This window comes from Piliocolobus tephrosceles, chromosome 8 (assembly GCF_002776525.5).
Source record: "Piliocolobus tephrosceles isolate RC106 chromosome 8, ASM277652v3, whole genome shotgun sequence".
NCBI classification, from domain to species: Eukaryota; Metazoa; Chordata; class Mammalia; order Primates; family Cercopithecidae; genus Piliocolobus; species Piliocolobus tephrosceles.
Genome location: NC_045441.1, coordinates 141760071 through 141775447, shown reverse-complemented (window position 1 = coordinate 141775447; position 15377 = coordinate 141760071).

Below are 15377 nucleotides of genomic sequence, written 5' to 3'. Positions count from 1 at the left end.
TTGACTTCTCTAGCTAGGAAAGTTCTAGATGGCATATTTTTCCAGTAGAAGACTGTTTTATTGACATTCAAAATTTACTATTTAATGCAGCCACCTTCATCAATGATCATAGCTAGATGTTCTGGATAACTTGCTGCAGCTGCTCCATCAGCACTTGCTGCCTCACCTTCCACTTTTATGTTCTGGAGATGGCTTTTCTTCCATAAACCTCATGAACCAACCCTATGCTACCTTCCGACTTTTCTTCTACACCGCCCTCACCTCTCTCAGCCTCCATAGATTGAAGAGAGTTAGGAATTTGTTCTAGATTAAGTTTTGGCTTAAGGGGATGTTATTGCTGGTTTGATCTTTTATCCAGACACTAAAACTGTCTCCCTATCAGCAAGAAGGCTATTTCACTTTCTTATCATTCATGTGTTCACTGGAGTAGCACTTTTTAAATTCCCTTCAAGACGTATTCCTTTGCATTCACAACTTGGCTAGGTGTTTGGTGCAAGAAGTCTAGCTTTTGGTCCATCTCAGCTTTTTTACATGCTAGCTTTATCATCCTAGCTTTTGATTTAAAGTGAGATGTGTGACTCTTCCTTTTACTTGAATACTTAGTGACCATTGGAGGGTTATTAATTGCCCTAATTTCAATATTATTGTGTCTCAGGGAACAGGAAGGCCCAAGGAGAGGAAAAGAGACAGGGAATGGCTGGTCAGTGGAGCAGTCAGAACATACACAGCCTTTATGGATTAAGTTTGCCATCATATGTTGGCATGCTGTTGGAAGCCTCAAAAGAATCACAATAGTAACGTCAAGGGTCACTGATTGTAAATCCCCATAACAGATATAATAATAATGAAAAAGTCTGAAATACTGTGAGAATTACCTAAATGTGACACAGAGACATGAAATGAGCACATGCTGTTGGAAAAGTGGCTCCGGTAGGCTTGCTCCATGCAGCATAGCCACAAACCTCCAATGTGTAAAATTGCAGCATTTGTAAAGTGCAATACAGTGAGACTCAATACAATGAGGTGTGCCGATGTGCCTCCTCATCTACTCCACTTAAAATCCTTGTGAAGTAGGAAAGAACATCTCACCATTTATAGCACAGACCCCTTTCATCTATCCACTATTCACACAATCGAAGAAGCTGAATATTCAGAAGACCTTTTCAGTGCCTTCTGTAGGGTCCTGTTATGGGGTAAGGACAGAGGTTGTTCTGGAGTTCAGTCCAGTGAGCCTCATCACAGCTACTGCTGTCTGAATAATGGTGTCCCCCTGAAATTCATATGTTGAAATCCTAAGCACTCAGGTGATGATGTTAGGTGGGGCCTTCGGGAGGTGCTTAAGCCATGAGGGTGGAGTCCTTGTGAATGAGATTGGTGCCCTGAGAAAAGAGACACCAATAGCTTGGTTTGGGTATCTGAAAAAAGAGACACCAACAGCTTGGGATAGCTTCTTTGTCCTTTCCATTGGGTGAGGATGTAGTGAGAAGGCACCATCTATGAACCAGAAAGCGGCCCCTCACCACACACCAAATCTGCCTGATCTTGGACTTTCCAGCCTCCAGAAATTTAGGAAATAAATTCATGTTGTTTATTAGTCACCCAGTCTATGGTATTTTGTGATAGCAACCTCAATGAACTGAGACATCTTACTCCTCTTCTGGTGCCTTTAGAAAGTTGCACCCTCTTTAGAGATACGCATCAAATTCATGAGACTAAGCCATCTTCAAGGTCCCTAGCTTGTCCCCTGGAGAATGGATTTGATTAGCCCCATTCAGCATTAGTCATGTCAACGTAAGAACACCCTCTAATTGACTGCTGCTTTCTCCCATACCTAAAGCTGAACATGCAAAGGAATCCACAGAAAACACACTCTGACTCCAAATGATTGCCAGTGGGGTCCAACATCTGTACTAATTTTTTTAAAAACAGCCTGATTCTACTTTGGACAAGCCATTTAAATAAGGGTCTGGTCCCCTGGCAAAGGCATGATCTGAGTTGCCTGGAGTGTTCCTAGGAGAGTGAAAGATGCCTACCTGTGCCCCTCTATAGCTCTTCTGCTCTCCGAGGTCACCAGTCCATCACTTCCCACCAATGTTGATCAGCTCACCCCAGAAATATAAATTCCCTCTGATTTCTAGGTAATGAAGGAATAGTGGTGTTTTCAGAAACAATTCTTTTTATTGCCTTTTGATATTCTTTTTTTTTGTCTGAAATCACTGAAAAGTCCATGGTTATAGTTAGCCAAGGTCAAGGAGCATCGGATATATAAGCAAGGTCCAAGCTACTAATCACTCTAGCAGTTTTCAATGCAAGGGCCTCTGCCCAATAACTCTTGGTTTCCTTTGCTTCCTGGGATGTCCCTTGGAATATGCAACTACGAGGAATAGGCAACTTCTTGCCCCAGAAGGTATTTTTAAAAGCTGGACTGCAACTTTATCAGTTTCTAGATCTGTTCCTGCTGCTGGTGAAGCCGCTTCCAATTAACCAATGTTTCAATTCTTAGAGGCACACACATGAGGCAGATGCAGGGCACCAGAAATAAGAATGCTTGGAAATGGAAGGAATGTTGATGTGGTGAACTCAGAGACACACAGGGCAGATTCTCATATAATCTGTACCAGCATGGCCCCTCACAGTGCTTGGAAGGAATACCATTTGCACTTTAAAAATTAGGAATGATTTCAAGTATGCTGAGTGTATTAGTCCATTCTCATACTGCTAATAAAGACATACCTGAGATTAGATAACTTATAAAGGAAAGAGGTTTAATTGACTCATCGTTCCACAGGGTTGGGGAGGCCTCGGGAAACTGATGATTATGGCAGAAAGGAAAGCAAACATGTCCCTCTTCACAGGGCAGCAGCAAGAAGTGCAGAGCAAAGTGGGGAAAACCCCTTATAAAAACGTTAGATCTCATGAGAACTTACTATCATGAGAACAGCATGGGGGGACCACCCCCGTGATCTGATCACCTCCCATGAGGTCCCTACCCCAACACATAGGGATTACAATTTGTATTACAATTCAAGATGAGGTTGGGTTGGGACACAGAGCCAAACCATATCATTCTGCTCCTGGCCCTGCCCTAATCTCATATTTCTTATATTTCAAAACACAACTGTGACTTCCTAACAGTTCCCCAAAGTCTTAACTCATTTCAGCATTAACCCAAATTCCAAGTCCATAGTCTTATCTGCAACAAGGCAAGTCCCTTTCTGCCTATGAGCCTGTAAAATCAAAAGCAAGTTAGTTACTTCCTAGATACAATCATGGTTCAGGAATGCGGTAAATATACCCATTCCAAATGGGAGAAATTGGTCAAAACAAAGGGGCTATATGCCCCATGAAAGTCCAAAATACAATAGGGCAGTCATTAAACCTTAAAATTCCAAAATGATCTCCTTTTGCTCCATGTCTCACATCCAGGTCATGCTGATGTAAGAAGTGGGCTCCCATGGCTTTGGGCAGCTCCATCCCTGTGGCTTTTCAGGGGACAGCCTCCCTCCCAGCTGCTTTCATGGGCTGGCATTGAGTGTCTGTGGCTTTTCTAGGTGCACGGTGCAAGCTGTCAGTGGATCTACCATTCTGGGGTCTGGAGGATGATGGCCCTCTTCTCACAGCTCTACTAGGCAGTGTCGCAGTGGGGACTCTATTTGGGGGCTCCCATGCTGCATTTTCCTTCAACATTGCCCTAGCAGAGGTTCTCCATGCAGGCTCTACCCCTGCAGCAAACTTCTGCCTGGATATCCAGGCATTTCCATACATCCTCTCAAGTCTAGGTGGAGGTTCCCCAACCTCAGTTCTTGAATTCTGTGTACCCACAGGCCCAACACCACATTTAAGCCACCAAGGCTTGGGGCTTGCACCTTCCAAAGTAATGGCCTGAGCTGTACCATGGCCCCTTTTAGCCATGGCTGGAGCTGAAGCATGTGGGACACAGGGCACCATGTCCTGAGGCTGCATAGAGCATGGGGACCCTGATCCCAGCCCACTAAACCATTTTTCCCTCCCAGCCCTCTATGCCTGTGGTGGGAGGGGCTGCTGTGTAGGTCTCTGACATGCCCTGGAGGCATTTTCCCCATTGTTTTGGTGACTAATATTCAGCTTTTGGTTACTTATGCAAACTTCTACAGCAGGCTTGACTTTCTTCCCAGAAAATGGGAAATGGTTTCTTCTTTTCTATTGAATAGTCAGGCTGCAAATTTTCTTTTCTTTTTTCCTTTCTTGTTTTTTTTTTTTTTTTTTTTTTTAGATGGAGACTTGCTCTGTAGTGATCTTGGCTCACTGCAACCTCTGACTCCCTGGTTCAAGTGATTCTCCTTCCTCAGCCTCCTGAGTAGCTGGGATTACAGGCATGCACCACCACGCCCAGTTAATTTTCATATTTTTAGTAGAAACAGGGTTTCACCATGTTGTCCAGGATGGTCTTGATCTCCTGACCTCATGATCCACCTGTCTTGGCCTCCCAAAGTGCTGGGATTACAGGCATGAGCTACCGCACCTGGCCGAGGCTGCAAATTTTCTAAACATTTATGCTCTGCTTCCTCTTGAACCCTTTGCCACTTAGAAATTTCTTTCACCAGATACCCTAAATCATCTCTCTCAAATTCAAAGTTCTACAGATCTCTAGGGCAGGGGCAAAATGCCACCAGTCTCTTTGCTAAAGCATAGCAAGAATCACCTTCATCCCCATTCCCAACAAGTTCCTTATCTCCATCTGAGACCAACTTCATTGTCCATATCATGATCAGCATTTTGGTCAAAGCCATTCAATAAGTCTCTGGGGAGCTCCAAATTTTTCCACACCTTCCTGTCTTCTCCTGAGCCCTCCAAACTGTTCCAACCTCTGCCTGTTACCCAGTTCCAAAGTCACTTTCACATTTTTGGCTATCTTTACAGCCTCACACCACTACCTGGTACTAATTTACTGTATCAGTCCGTTCTCATACTGCTAATAAGGAATTACCCAAGACTAGGTAATTTATAAAGGAAAGAGTTTTAACTGACTCACAGTTCTGCAGGGCTGGGGAGGCCTCAGGAACCTTTACAATCATGGCAGAAGGGGAAGCAAACACATTCTTCTTCACAGGGCAGCAGGAAGGAGAAATGCACAGTGAAGGGGAGAAAACCTCTTATAAAACCATCAGATTTCATGAGAACTCACTCACTATCACTAGAACAGCAGGAGGGACCTCCCACAATGATCTAATCACCTCCTGCGAGTTCCTTCCCACAACACGTGGGAATTACAATTTGGATCACAATTCAAGATGGTATTTGGACGGGGACACAGAGCAAGACCCTATCACTGAGGATAATCGAAGAAGTTTCCATCCTGTACCTACGCTGTGCTATGATGTGGTGGACACTTCCGCAAGACTTGGCTCTCAGCTCCAGCAACCATCACAGTTATGCTGAGAGAAGGGATTTACCGTATGACTTTTAAACATAAGACAACACAGTCTACTCAGCCTTTGGGTTACTACTTAAAGAGTCCTCTGATTTTAACTGATTTTAATTACTTGAAATGAATATAACTAATTAAACACATTAATTAAACATGCTCAAATAGCAGTTGGGAAGGGAAGAAAATACATACATATGCCTATTGACCTGAGTAAATATATGCATTTTATACTGTGACCTCATGCACATATGCATGCACACACATGACACAGACACACATGCACATGGTACAAGACTTACTCTTACTAATCATCTTGTTTTCTAATGCTTTCTAGTCTTCACTATTCTATTTCATATTTTAAAAATCTTATTGGGAACTATGAACTGATTTCACAACCCATTAATGAGTAGTATCTCATAGTTTGAAAAATTGTGATTTAGTTGATCCATACTACCTGTTACAGATAAGATCCAATGAGCAAAGGCAACTAGAGAGGTGTTTGATATGAAGATGAAGGGGGAAAAAAACCTCTCCAAAGCATTTGGTTGTCTGTTCACTCGGATGATAGTTTCTTTTGCTGTGCAGAAGCTCTTTAGTTTAATTAGATCCCATTGTCATTTTTTGCTTTTGTTGCAATCGAAAAAGCCTTTTTCAAACACAGGATGGCACAAGGAAAAGCCTTGCTAACAAGACGCCATCTCCTCCAACAGGGGATGAGGCATGTACTTGATGACACACCTAATATTAATCAAAGGAAAACAGCCGAAGTGGGTATAGTGTTCTCAGCAAGCACATGTCTGCAGGTTCTTTTGAATTAGGAGGGATAGATCAGTATCATTATTGGAATCAACTGACTCCAGTTTATTAAAAGGCATTGAGCCTTCAGGTCATACTGTAGAGGTCCCTATTTCAGATGTCATCATTAGCCTTTCTTAAGGAAGAATGGAATCCTAAAATCTAATCTGATTACAAAGAACAAATATAATAAATGCACCAAGTAATTCAACAATTGTTCCTCAAGGGCCTTCTGTGTGCTTGGCATTGCTTACCTACCATGGGGAATTTTAGATGAAACCTGAGACAACAAATGTCTCTACCACTGCCAGGTGAGATATAGCAAAGAAGAGTGCTCTGAAGTTGACTGAACCTCAATTCTTGCACTTACAGGGTTAGTATGAAAGGGTTGTTTAGTTTTATATTTGTTTCTAGTATGCATCAATCTGAGAATTTTCCATTTATTTAGCCACTTATTTATTCAGAAAATATTTATTGAAGATGTTCTAACTGTCAAACACTGTGCTAAGTAGTGGGATAAAATGGTGAATGAAAATAGAGTCCCTCTGCTTATGTCTAGCATGGAAGAGAAATATTATTAAAATTGGAAAATTGCAAATGTGAAAATGCTATATAGGAAACACAAGAGATACATGGTGCTATGGGAACACAACAAAGAAAACTTCCTTGAGGAATGACACTGGATTCTAAAATGAAATAATGAGGTGAAGTAAATTAAGAATAGCAGAGAGAATCTTCCAGGCAGTATATGCAAAGGCTCTGTAAGAAGAGGAAGTATAGTGAGTTTGAGCAACCACACTGGCCTTGTTTTGGTTTGAGGAGAGTTCTAGAAAATTTGAAAAAAATATATTAGATTGGGGAAAATATAGGGGCTATACTATGTTGAGTTTATTGGCTATGTTAAGGGTTTCTTTCTCTCTTTCTTCCTTTCTTTCTTTCTCTCTTTCTTTGTTCAAAGACCATTGGTATACTCTTAACTGGCTTAAAACATCTTATTTAGTTTTCACAAAGTTCACTCTGACAACAATTTCAGAATTTTTAGGGAAGCATAGACTGATTAGATGAGGGAACTCAGGTTTATGCAAGTGAGAAATAATATCTTCTAAGGAGGCTGCGGTGGAGATAGAAGTACTCTAGACAAAGTTAAGAAGTATAGAATCAGTTGGTGAATGTTTCGTGTGAGATACGGGACTCAGTTATTTCCTTCTTCTTCCTTCCTTCCTTCCTTCCTTCCTTCCTTCCTTCCTTCTTTCCTTCCTTCCTTGCTTTCTGTTTTTTTTTCTATATGGAGGTACAATTGCATTCATTGAAAATATCTTCTATTTTTTATGCATTGAATAATGAATGCATCATTGCCAAAAGTCAATTACCCAAAAAGATAAGAACTTACTTCTAGACTTATCATTTTGTTCTGTTGATCTGTGTATATTTTCACACCAATGCTGTATATCTTAATAACTGTAGTTTTTTTTCTGTAATAACTGTAGCTTTATTAATATCATGTTATGGAGGCCCTAACACTGCTTGTTTACAAAATTATTTTGGCCATCCTAGGACATTTGTTTTTTGATATAAATTTTAAGATAAGCTTTTCAGTTTCCACAAAAACAACTAAAAGAAATTTGATAACAATTGCACTGAATATATAGGACAATGTTGGGAAAATGTTCATTAACAAATTGAGTCTTTCAATCTTTGAACACAGTCACCTCTCCATTGATTTGTATTTTTATTTTCTCTCAACAGTGTTTTTTAGTTTCAGTGTTCAGTTCTTACCTCACTATTTTATTTTTGATGCTATTGTAAATGGAATTCTTTCCTTATTTGCATTATTGGACTGTGTGTTGCTAGCCTATAGTAATGTAATTAATTCAACATATTGATCGTGCATCCTACAACCTTGCTAAATGTGCATATCAGATCTTTTTTGCATATTGCATTGGATTTTCTCAAACAAGATTACTTCATCTGCAAAGACAGTTACACTTCTTTGTTTCCAATATGATGACTTTAATTATTATAATTGCCTTGGAGCTTCTTGCACTAGCCCAGTATCTACTAGTAGAAATAGGGAACAGAATTGTCCCCATCTCCTATTAAGGGGACAACACCCAAGCTTTCAACATTATGTGTGATATTAGCTGACATTTTTTTCCTTTTTTTCTGCAGATGCCCTTTATCAGGCTAACTTCTCTTCCATTTCTAGATTGATGAGAATTTGTATGTGTTTTAAAATCATGAATGAATGTTGAATTGTATCAAATGTTTGTTCTATGTCTCTGAAATAATCATCTGATAATTTGGTATGTTGCATTAATTGACTTTCAAATGTTAACCAAACTTGCATTCTGAGAATATATTACACAAGGTCATAATCTTGTGTACGATAATGTATAATCTTATTCTGATACTGACAGATTTGATTTGTTAATATTTTATTAGAGATTGTTGTGTCTACATCTGTAAAGGATACTGAAATAACATTTTATTTTCTTGAGATGTTCATCTGGCTTGGTATCAGTGCAACACTGGTCTTACAGAAATAGCTAGGAAGTGTTTCCTCCTTTATTTTTTGAAAGGTGTTTGTATGATTGATATTATTTATTCCAGAGTTGTCCAATAGAAATAATAATGAAGACTTATTGAATACATGGAGCCCTCCAAAGTTGGACTTTTCTTTATGAAAGTAGTTTGAAATTACTAATGCAATTTATTTACTTGTTACAGGTTTATTTAAGTTTTCTATTTCTCCTTAAGTCAGTTTTGAATACTTGTGTCTTTCCATGAAATTTTCCATTTCATCTAAATTTTTAAATGTTTTTGCATAAGGTTGCTCATCATAATCCCCTAATATCCTGTTAATTTCTGCAAAGTCTGAGAGATATTGCTATCTTATTACTCATTTTAGTAATTTGTATCTTTCTTTTGTTTTTAGTAGGTCTTGCTAAAAGTTTATCAATTTTGTTGGTATTTACAAATAATCAACTTATGCTGCATTGATATTCTCTATTGGTTTTCTGTTTTCTATTTTATTTCCTCTTTGATTTTTATTACTTATTTTCTTTTATATACTTATTTTGGGCTCAATTTTTTCTTTTTTCTAACTTGCTGAGATCGAAGTTTAGATTATTAATTTTAGATCTTCCTTCTATTACAAGAATTTAAAGCTATAAATTTCCCCATAAGCACTCCTTTAGCTGCCTTCTATATGTATCAGTCAGGATCCAAGCAGGAAATGGAAAACACAGATTAATTTTAACAAGGAGTGCTTAACATTGAAAATTATTAACAGGGGATTTGAGTAAGAGGAAGTGTCTAGTAAGCATAAAAGAGGACTCCAAATAATACAGAAATAATGGATTAAAGATCAACCATAGGACTGAGATAGAATACCTGAAAAACATCTCACACGCACTCCAAGCTATAATCAAGACCTCATTGGAAAGGGCACATGCAAAGCTTACTGGATGACTGAGAAGCTGCTGAGATTACTTGCTTAAATGTGTGATTGGGGTGCCAGAGAAAGCCATCCACAGGGATGTTCGGCACTTTAGAGGCTGCAGTGTAGTCTATTGATAGGGTTCTAAGAGAGGCCATTTATCAGTAGATGTCTTGCTGGTGGAACTCCACTGTAAATCATCTGGAGGAGATGCTCGTAGAAGCTGTTGGCTCTTGGAAGCTTCTGGCCACCACAGAATCTGAAACTAGAACCTGGAGAGGTAATCTTCTGAAGGAGTCAGATGTCGGAAAAACCAGATCTGGCAGAAATAGTGGATGAAAGTTTATCCTGGAGGAGTTTAGCACAGGAAAACAACAAGCTTTGTAAAAGCTGACTCCTAGAGAAAACTTCACCTTGCAGTAGTGTAGCACAAGAAAACCTGCAAGTGTTCAGGACTATAGAACTAGATAAAATCTTCTTTGCAGGATACTGGCAAGTAGGACATACTGGAAAAACAAATATAAGATCCACGTCTCCCCAGCATCCTTTACTGACAACCTTAACATTGGCCAACTGGCAGTGGTGAAATAGTTACAAAGCCCACCTCCATCCTCACAGAGCTAAACAAGGATGGCTGTGAGCTCCTATGCAATACATTGAAAACTAACACACAAGACATTCTGAAATGTTTGTTTTTATTTTTATTCAACTAATTTTCGAGTTTTCTGGTTTTTTGTTGACTACTATATTATTTGAAAGTGTGAATTGGAGTGGTGAAAGAGGTCATCCTTGCCTTGTGTCAGTTTCCAAGGGGAATGTTTTCAGTTTTTGCCCATTCAGTACAATACTGGCTGTGGGTTTATCATATATTCAATATAGTATTGGAAGTTCCGGCCAGGGCAATAAGGTAAAAGAAACTAATAAAGGGTATTTAAATAGGAAGAGAGGAAGTCAAGTTATCTTTATTTGCAGATACATGATCCTATATGTAGAAAACCCCATTGTCTCAGCCCAAAAGTTTCTTAAGCTAATAAACAACTTCAACAAAATCTCAGGATATAAAATCAATGTGCAAACATCACTAGCATTCCTATACACCAACAGGCATGCAGAGAGCCAAATCATGAATGAACTCTCATTCACAATTGCTACAAAGAGAATAAAATACCCAGGAATACAGCTAACAGGGGAAGTGAAGGGACTTTAAAAGGAGAACTACAAACCACTGCTCAAGGAAATCAGAGAGGACACAAACAAATGGAAAAACATTCCATGCTCATGAATAAGAAGAGTCAATATCATGAAAATGGCCATACTGCCCAAAGTAATTTATAGATTCAATGCTATTCCCTTTAAACTACCATTGACGTTCTTCACAAAATTAGAAAAAACTATTTTAAAATTCACATGGAACCAAAATAGAGCCTATACAGCCCAGGCAAATTAAGCAAAAAGAATAAAGCTGGAGGCACCATGCTACCTGACTTCACACTGTACTATAAGGCTACAGTAACCCAAACAGCATGGTACTGGTACAAAAACAGACACAAAGACCAGTGGAGCAGAATAGAGAACTCATAAATGAGACCATACATCTACAACCATCTGATCTTCGACAAACCTGACAAAAACAAGCAATGGAGAATGGATTCCCTGTTCAATAAACTGGTTAGCCATATGCAGAAAATTGAAACTGGGCCTCTTTCTTACATCTTATACAAAAATTAACTCAAGATGGATTAAAGACTAAAGTGTAAAACCCAAAACTATACAAACCCTAGAAGAAAATCTAGACAATACCATTCAGGACACAGGCATAGGCAAAGATTTTATGAGAAATACCAAAAGCAACTACAACAAAAGCAAAAGTTAACATATGGGACCTAATGAAATTAAAGAGCTTCTGCACAGCAAAAGAAACTATCATCAGAGTAAACAGACAACATACAGAATGGGAGAAAGTTTTTGCAATCTATCCATCTGTCAAAGGTCTAATATCTAGAGTCTACAAGTAACTTAACCAAATTTACAAGAAAAAAAAAACAACCTTATTAAAAATGGTCCAAGGACATGAACAGACACTTCTTGAAAGAATACATTCATGCAGCACACAAACATATGAAAAAAAGCTCAACATCCCTGATCATTTGAGAAATGCAAATTAGAACAACAATGAGATACCATTTTACACCAGTCAGAATGGTAATTATTAAAAATTCAAGAAACAACAGATGCTGGTGAGGTTGTAGAGAAAAAGGAACACTTTTACACCATTGTTGGGAATATAAATTAGTTCAACCATTATGGAACACAGTGTGGAGATTCCTCAAAGATCTAGAAGCAGAAATACTATTTAACCTAGCAATCCCATTACTGTGTGTATACTCAAAGGAATATAAATTCTTTTATTATAAAGATACAAGCACACATATGTTTTGCAGCACTATTCACAATAGCAAAGACATGGAATCAAGCCAAATGCCCATCAGTGACAGACTGGGTAAGAAAATGTGGTACATATACACCATGAAATACTATGCAGCCATGAAAAGGGATGAGATCATGGCATTTTCAGGGACACAGATGGAGCTAGAAGCCATTATCCTTATCTAACTAATGCAAGAACAGAAAACCAAGCACTACATGTTCTCACTTACAAGTGGGAGCTGACCAATGAGAACACATGGACATAGGGAGAGGAACAACACCCACTGGGGCCTGTCAGTGGTGTTGGGGAAGGGAGAGCATGAGGAAGAACAGCTAACAGGTCTTGGGCTTAATACCTAGGTGATGGGTTGATCTGTCCAGCAAACCACCATGGTACACGTTTGTCTATGTAACAAGCCTGCACATCCTGCACATGCAACGGAACTTAAAAGTTGATTAAAAAAAAAAAAAAAAAAGCCTGCGTGTTTTTTGATTTTCAAATATTTGGGGATATTTCAAATTTCTTTTTGTTATTGATTTTTTAAATATCATGTGGCTAGAAAGCATACCCTGTATGGCTTTTATTATTTTAAAGTTTTTCAGTTTCTTTTTTATGGTCTAGAACAGGGAATAGAGTATATCCTTGGGAAACTCCATGTTAGTATTAAGTCAAGTTGACTGATAGAGTTGTTCAAGCCTTCCATGTCCTTACTAATTACCTGTCTAGTTGTTTTATGCATTACTGAATGTAAAAATTTGGAGTATCCAATCTGCAACTAAAATTGTTTGTCTGCATTTCTTTTCCTGTCAGTTTTTACTCCATGTATTTTAAAACTTTGTTGTTAGACATTTATACCTTAATTTTTTATTTTAAAAATATTATTATTGACATATTTGCTCATATTTGTGGAGTACATATAATATTTTGTTACATGCATAGCATGTTATGCTCAAGTCTCCCACCTATGACTGACCATAGGCAATACTTGTCTTTCTTTGCCTAGTTTATTTCATTTGGACATAATGACCTCCTGTTCATCCATGCTGCTGCAAATTACATGATTTCGTTTTTGTATGGCCACTGCATATATATAATATTTTCTTTATCCATTTGTCTGGTGTTGAACACTTAGGTTGATTCCATATCATTGCTATTGTGAATAGTGCTGCAATAAACATGAGGGTGTGGGAATATTTTGATATGCTGATTTCTTTTTCATTGGATAAATACCCAGTAGTGAGATTGATGGATCTCCTGGTAGTTCTATGTGTTCAAAAAAGAATTTCCATGCTGTTTTCCAGAGTGGCTGTACTAACTTACATTCCCACCAATGGTATATAAGAGTTCCCTTTACTTTGCATCCAGGCCATTTCCTGTTATTTTTGTCCTTTTAATAATAGTCATTCTAACAGGGATAAAATGATATTTTATTGTGGTTTTTATTTACATTTCTCCGATCATTAGTGATGTGAGCTTTTTTCATATACCTGTTGTCCATTTTTATGTCGTCTTTTGAGAAATGTCTATTCATGGCCTTTGCCTACTTTTTAATGTGATAATGTGTATTTTTAGTGTTGAGTTGTTGAGTTCTTTGTCTATTCTGGATATTATTCCCTTATCAAATGAATAATTGGCAAATATTTTCTCCAGCTCAATAGGTTATCTCTTCACGCTGTTGACTGTTTTCCTTGCTGTGTAGAAGCTTTTTACTTTAATTAGCTCCCATTTGTCTACTTTTGTTTTTGCTGCATGTGCTTGTGAGGTCTTAGCCATGAATTGTTTGCCTAATATCCAGAAGAGTTTTCCATAGTAATTTTACAGCTTCAAGTCTTACATTTAAGTCTTTAGTCCGTCTCATATTAATTTTTGTATAGGGTGAGAGATGGGGATCCGAGTTCATTCTTCTGCATATGGATATCTAACTTTGTCAGCACTATTTGTTGACGATGATGTCCTTTCCTCAGTGTATATCCTTGATGCCTTTGTAAAAATTTCGCTGTAAATACATGAACTCTATATTCTACTCCATTAGTCATTTATCCATTTTTACACCAATACCATGCCATTTTAGTTACTATAGCCTTATAATATATTTTGAAGTCAGATAGTGTGATGCTTTCAGCTTTGTTCTTTTTGCTCAACATTGCTTTGGCTACTTGGGCTTTTTAATTGTTTTATATAAACTCTAGGATTACTTTTTCTATTACTGTGAAAAATGATATTGGTATTTTGCTACAGATTACATTAAATCCATAGATTTCTTTGGGTATTGTGATGTTAATACTGATTGTCAACTTGATTGGATTGAAGGATACAAAGTATTGATCCTGGGTGTGTCTGTGAGGATGTTGCCAAAGGAGATTAACATTTGAATCAGTGATATGCGGTTAAAATTGGTTTGTTAGTATTTTGTTGAGGATTTTTGCCTCTGTTTATCAGGGATATTGGCCTGTAGTTTTATTCTATTACTGCATCCTTGTCTGGTTTGGTATCAGGGTAATGATGGTCTCATAGAAGAAGGTAGGGAGAATTCTGTTCTCTTCAATTTTTTGTAATACTTTAAAGATAACTGATGTTTTCTCTTCTTTGTACGTTCAGTAGAATCCAGCAATGAAGCAATCCAGTCCTGACTTTTCCTTATTGGGAAACATTTTGCTACTGATTCAACTGGTCTGTTCAGGTTTTCTGTTTCTTTCTGATTCAATTTTGTTAGGTTATATGTATCCAGGAATTTATCCAGTTCCTCTATGTTTTCCAGTTTTTTAGTGTATAATTTTCATAATAGTCTCCAATGATCTTTTGTATTTCTGTGGTATCAGTTGTAATGTCTCCTTTTTTGCTTCTGATTTTATTTATGTGGGTCTTCTCTCTTTTTTGTGGTTAGTCTAGATAGTGTTTATTAATTTTGTCTTTTTGAGAAAAAAATTTTCAATGCATTATTTGCATTTTTTTGCCTCTGCTTTGTTTAGTTCCGCTCTAATTTTATTATTTCTTTCCTTCTAATTTTTGGTTTGGTTTGTTCTTGCTTCTCTACTTCATTGAGGTGTATCATTAGATAATTTATTTCATATTTTTCTGATTTTTTGATGCACTTTATTGCTATAGGCTTCCCTCTTAGCAGTGCTTTTGCTGTATCCCATAGGTTTTGATATGTTGGTTTTCATTTTCATTTGTTTCAAGAAATTTTTTTGATTGCCTCCTTTATTTCGTGGTTGATCTAACTGACATTCAGGAGCATGTTTTTTAATTTGTATGTATTCGTACAGTTTTCAAAGTTTCTCCTGTTATTGATTTCTAGTTTCAACGGG